Below are 6,000 nucleotides of genomic sequence, written 5' to 3'. Positions count from 1 at the left end.
ATCATACAGTTTACTATACATACAACTTTTGTAAACAGACCGATACACACTCTATTAGTTTGACCGCTACGACAGCCACCACTACTAACAATACTCATAATACGTACCGTCTTTATTCATACATCATGTCAACGGTGTCAAGAACGAATAACGACAACACAAACACGCATCCTACTGCCAATTCCACTGTTCCCATTTCTGCTGTAGATGCGGTTGGCGACAACAGAGAGTCGGCACGTAACAGGTGCACGACACGGGTAGTTGTACGCCGATAACTGGAAAGGCGCAGCGTACCACCGGTAATGGCAACTATATAAATCTACAGCCATACAGTTAAAATAAAGATAATTCGAATATTATCGCAATAAGCCAGCAATGGCTGTTGAGACAAACGGCCGGCTCCATTCACGAGCATAATATCGCATTTTCTGGCAAGTCATGATGTTCATTTCTAAGTTAACTAACTAATACGATACAAGTGTTGACAATGAACGAAACCGAAAACGGAGAGTAGGCTATTTAGACTTGAAAGCGGCTGCCGCGATAGAAAAATGGAAAACTCACAGCTGCTACCGATAGCACTAAATCTAAGTTGAGAACCTGCAATCGGTCCTCCGGTGAAAAGTCCACGCGTGGGCTTTTCGGTCCGTCGTTGGGGCGAGTGCTGGGCAAGTTGGCGTATACTTCCATATCTTACTGACTTCTCCTGTTTGTCCTGCTCATTGCTTCCGAATGATTTTTTGTCATTTGCGTAGAAATTAGCAGAATGTATTAAATTTCGACCATGCAGCAGTCAGTCATCCCCTCCAGCAAGTATTAAATATTAGTATATTTATTATTATATATAGATACACAGGCATGGGGTTTCATCATAACCATACGACCTCATAGATGTTAATAATAGGAACAGTAGCTAGAATAGATATGAAGAGACGAAAACCAATATTTTCCACTCTCAGACTATAACTGCTCTGGCGAGCATTAATTACAGTAGAAATGACAACGGTATGACGACACACGACAACAATCGTTCATTCATCCAGAGGAGAAAAATGACAGACAGCGTGAACTGTACCCAATAATAGATTACATGTCGCTGTACGAACCTGCACCACCATAGTATTGACGATTTCACTTTTTTAGCACGCACATACATTTCTTACGCTCAGGTCCTATTGTGTATAGATGACGTATGCGAGGGGAAGAATACCGAATACTGCCTGCGCACCGTTCTTTCCATTGAACTCCTATTGCCCATCCATAATAATAGTAATAATAATGATCATCCCTAGGCACAAATGTCAAGCACGTTGCGATATTAATTTGAACAAAACTGCTCACAACAAACGTAATGCATAACAAATACAAACAATTGTCGATGCCGTACCACCATCATCAACAACAACAACAACAATTCGGTTGACATCAGCAAGAATGTATGGATTGACTAAACAACCGAGTGTCGTTGTGCAAGAACATAAGTAGAGCTCTATATAAAATTAACGCTATAATGATAATAACGGTGAAGCTTGAAAAATGAGAGTTTCGAAAAACAGCTAGTAAGCGAATAGTCAGCTTAGACACAGGCAACAGAACCCCCTATGATGAACGTACCTTACGAGATGGAAGCTATCAATAATGATTCTATATTGATGGCAATTTTGGTAATGAAGTTGATTGATGATGATATTCATGATAGGTTGCGCATATGTCAGGACAGTGTGAAAGGCGAAGCAACTCTCTTTTTATAATAAAAAAAAACACAAAATGATTGACGACGACAAACTCTGTTGCCCCCGTCTCCGACTACATATAGGTTGCATAGCCTGGCCTACGGCGATGACCGAAGTAACAAAACATACAATACACAAAATCATCGAGTCTACTTCATGTTGACGTTGACTGCAAACGATCAACGCCATACAGACAGATCACCTATACTCCTGCTGCCAGCAAGTCAAACAAGCCACTTTTCGGGGAAAAGCCATGCAGATGCGTTCATGGGTACGACATGGTTTTGACAGGAGCAATAACCAAGGGAAGAAATACATGCTAACATATAATCCGAAACAAAGCAGCAAAAAATCATTCGATTCGACAAGAAATAGTAAGGCGTACGCTTTTGCTGGGTCCGTTAAATGCGAATGGCCGCTAGGCAAAACCGCGCTTCAGAAGTAACCCGCCTACAGTCGTTACCTGCGTGTTATTGCAGAATCAATGAAACACGTAAAAGAATCAACCGAAGCTGTTCGCAGTCACTACTTTTGCTACAACTGCGAAATAGCCAGCTAACGTAGAGCACTTTTGGGGGTTAGACTGTGTTGAGTTCTGAAGCAAATGAGTTCAAGTTGACTTGTTTGAACGATTAAAGGGGGTCGACTGAAACAAACCTTTATCCGACTACCCGACCTGTAAGCAGGGCTAAAAGCTTAGACTATCTTGGTGACAAGTGCTGACCTCGTACGGCGTGAACGTTTATTTACATGGGCAACTTCCCATTGAACTCAGTGAGTACAACGACTCCAGAAGCTAATAAATAAACGAAAAACGGCTATTCCCAATCCCTACACTGAACCGATGCTAAAGAAAAACAGCAACCGATAAGGGGGCAAAAAGAACCAAAAAACAGGAACTGACATCATCGATAAACTAATGCTCTGCACTTGTGACAGACTCAGGAGTAACCGAGTGGAGAGTAGCATCAAGCCGCGCGCGCGCTATAAATATATATAGAATAACATGAAGTGAGTAAGAAGAGAGTGGGTTGAATTTTTACACTTATAATAATAAGTAATAATAACAGTACATATATATATATAAACGACGAAATGCTCGAAGATTGGAGTGAGTGAATACTGTAGATGAACCGGGCGAAATGAAATTGATAAATTATATTACCGCTACAATGAAAATCCATACAAGAAGAACTCGTTGAATAAGAAATAAAGAGGTAGATCAAAAAAGCGTTGGCACACCATCATTGAAGGAGCTATCTACAGCGTACCTTGAGTGTACTACTTACTATGAAATGTTGACGAAAAAACAACCCACACTAAGAACAATAGCAACAACAACAACAACACAACAACATCATTAGGTTCTACTGATAATATTAGAATATTATAAAGACTGGAATCCTATTGTTACCTTATTATGAATATGCCTAAATGTTATACATACGATTCATACATATATTAGCTACCGTTAATAGTACTCTTGACATGCTAATGGTTATATAATGGTATTATTATGTATATTATATATACATATTCGCACATATACACTGAAGCGTGTATTATATATATATATATAGCAACGACATGTTGCGCAAACCAATAAATAAGATTAGGCGAAAAGAATATGGAAATCTGTGCTCGAATTAATACAATCCTTAACAAAATCCGATTGAACCATCAGGAACTCAGCAGTACAGGTGAAACTGATAGAGGCAATAAATAAATAAAATGCTCTGACAAAGGGAGAAGAGCTGAAGCTTAAATGTATCTAAAATTTAAATTTTAGGTTTAAGTTTATTGAGAATTGTTGGAGGCTTGGTATTGAAGTAAATTAAAATCAAGCTTTCTATTTTGACCAAAGTGATTAAACACTCGCTTTTCAATAAATATATTGCGTTCAGAAGAAATTACGTAGTTTGCTCGCATTCGGTACTATTTTGGTAAAGCTTTGGCTACTTTTTTTTTCTTGTATATGACATTGCATTGGAGTCGAGAACTCAGGCAGATTTTGGTGAACGGAAGATATGAAATAATTGCCACAACTAAACGAAAGACATCTATTACTCTTAACGAGAACTACTGCACAGTGAGATGACTGGATCAAAGAATTTGAATCAAATTTTGCATTAGGAAATAAACGTGTTGTGACAAACATTATTGAAACGCTTGACTAGTCTCTTGGTTATCCTGTCACAAAAGCGTAATTGTAGATTCCTAGCGTATAAGCGTTCCAACACGAGCCATAACGACGTCAATGACAATGTGAGCGATTCACATGATCTGCCTTGACAGAGGTGAAAAAACACGTTCTCGCGGTGGAAGGTCGCTTACTGTTGGTCAACCTTACGCCGGAATAGACATCTGGAAAACTTAATGTCGAAGATAGCTACGCCTGGAGGGTCATCGTAACAACATGATATTTTTGACAAAAATACCAGGTGAATTGGCTTGTTCCGGCGAAAGGCACGAATACTTGCGTAACACCTAGCAGCGAAAATAACTAGGGGATACCAAGTAAAAAAGAAGGCAAACCCCGAGGTAAACAAACAAGACGCTACTCGACGATGTACAGCCATACACGGAATGGTACATTACGAATAATGTCACTAGGTGACGCGAGCAGACTCACACGAAGCTCACACAGCGCGGTGATACAGGTTTTGCAAAGAACGCTAGCCTGTTTCCAACGGCTAACGAAATACAATATTTTAAACCAATTAAGTGGGTATTATCACTAGGGGTTGTTAGGCTGGGTGAAAGTTGATAACAAACAGCTAAGCAAATTATTATGGCACTGAACAGTACGTCGATCGCGCAGCTCGGACCCGCTGATTAATAAGAGATAACAGCGACGGTTTGTTGCGATGGGCTTGCCAAGCTGGGTAATTGCTAAAGAACAAAAAAAGCAACATATGGGAACGAGACACTATAATAACAACAAAATAACAGTAGCAGCGAGACGTCATGAAGCTTATGGAGAAACGCGATAACAGATACACGTTTATACAGGAAAAGAAATATAAACAGGATACAAAGGAAGTCCTAGATCTACATAGACTCCTAGTCATACATATGTTGGCCGCTCAGAAGCTACAGCTGTTGAAGACTGTTGCAGTATTTGTTACATTATTATGAAACTACTATTGCTATTATGCCGATAAGTATAATAATAATGATAAAGGATAAGTTCATAGAGGAAATGCTGATTAAGAGGAAAAACAAGGAGATAGCTCTGATTATTTTAATGGAACGATGGTAATAATATTAACGGTGGAAATAGGAATAATCGTTCTCTTAGAGACGATCAAGGACGATATAATAATACAGCCAAGATCACGTTAATCAGATGAGAATAAATCATAATTCTGACATTTCTATTAGTACTGAGGACAACCGATCGTGACGATGATGAATATACCAATATTATTATATAAATTAAGATAATAATCATAACGAGAAAAGTGATCTCGACGACAAAACAAATCGTCAAAATTATGAAATTATTGGCAAAACTACACCGAGATCGCTGCGATGACGATGTAAAGTGCGATAGGAAAAGACAGGGATGGTCGTGACATCAAAATCTAATAATAATAACAGAAAATAATGAGACGTTTGTGAGTATGTGGGAGTGCCTGTTTCCCAGACGATGACACATAGGATGAACCTATTGAACCAAATTTAAAGCAAACATCGCAAGCAAAAACAACAAAAGAAATAGAAAATATGATTAAGGTGTACAAAAGTAACTAAATATGAGACAAAGAGAAAGGCAGAAACAGCTACACGGACTGCGGCAAAGAGTAAGAGATGTATAGGATGTATGAGGCTATATGAAATTGGCGCATGAGTGTCCAGTGAACGAATGTGCGAATGTAGAGTTGACGTGAAGTTGATCACGGTTCCCACAGTGATGCCGATGATGACCAGCATGATCATAATAAATAGCGTACAGTGACATATCCATCAAAAAACCAATGGCTTACTGCGTCATTATTAATTAACGCTTATTTAACGTCTTCGTATAAATTCATTCTACCCGCGAGGAATAGACAGTTGGTTATCATGTAAAATAATAACGTGATAAGAAAAAACGAGTAGTTTTAAAGTAGGTAGAAAAGCTGATGCATATTTTTAGTAAAGCGAATATGGTAGATGAGGAAGAATTTTCAGCTTATTTATTAGGTGATTGTCCCGATTCGAGTACCGTTCACTATCTTTATTTAGCTCTCTGATAGCAAGCCGATATTTTATTCTAGTATTC

General features: G+C 38.7%; 1 long non-coding RNA gene across 3 annotated transcripts in view; it reads right to left on the bottom strand.

The window, feature by feature from the left end:
* Positions 1-5,760, bottom strand: part of LOC111260573 (uncharacterized) — a 6,189-nt gene extending 429 nt beyond the window's left edge. Inside the window, exons 1-3 of one of the 3 annotated variants that reach the window (XR_002680411.2) lie at positions 1,107-5,760; positions 565-725; positions 108-275 (exon numbers count right to left, since the gene is read on the bottom strand). This is a non-coding gene — a long non-coding RNA (uncharacterized LOC111260573). The remainder of the gene's footprint in view (positions 1-107; positions 276-564; positions 726-1,106) is intronic. The other 2 variants (XR_015311113.1, XR_002680412.2) reach the window with 2 other exon arrangements.
* Positions 5,761-6,000: the final 240 nt, after the last annotated feature.

This window comes from Varroa jacobsoni, unplaced genomic scaffold (genome assembly GCF_002532875.2).
Source record: "Varroa jacobsoni isolate VJ856 unplaced genomic scaffold, vjacob_1.0 scaffold_453, whole genome shotgun sequence".
NCBI lineage: Eukaryota > Metazoa > Arthropoda > Arachnida > Mesostigmata > Varroidae > Varroa > Varroa jacobsoni.
Note: the sequence above shows the minus strand (reverse complement) of the source record. Positions and strands in the feature narration are given on the sequence as shown.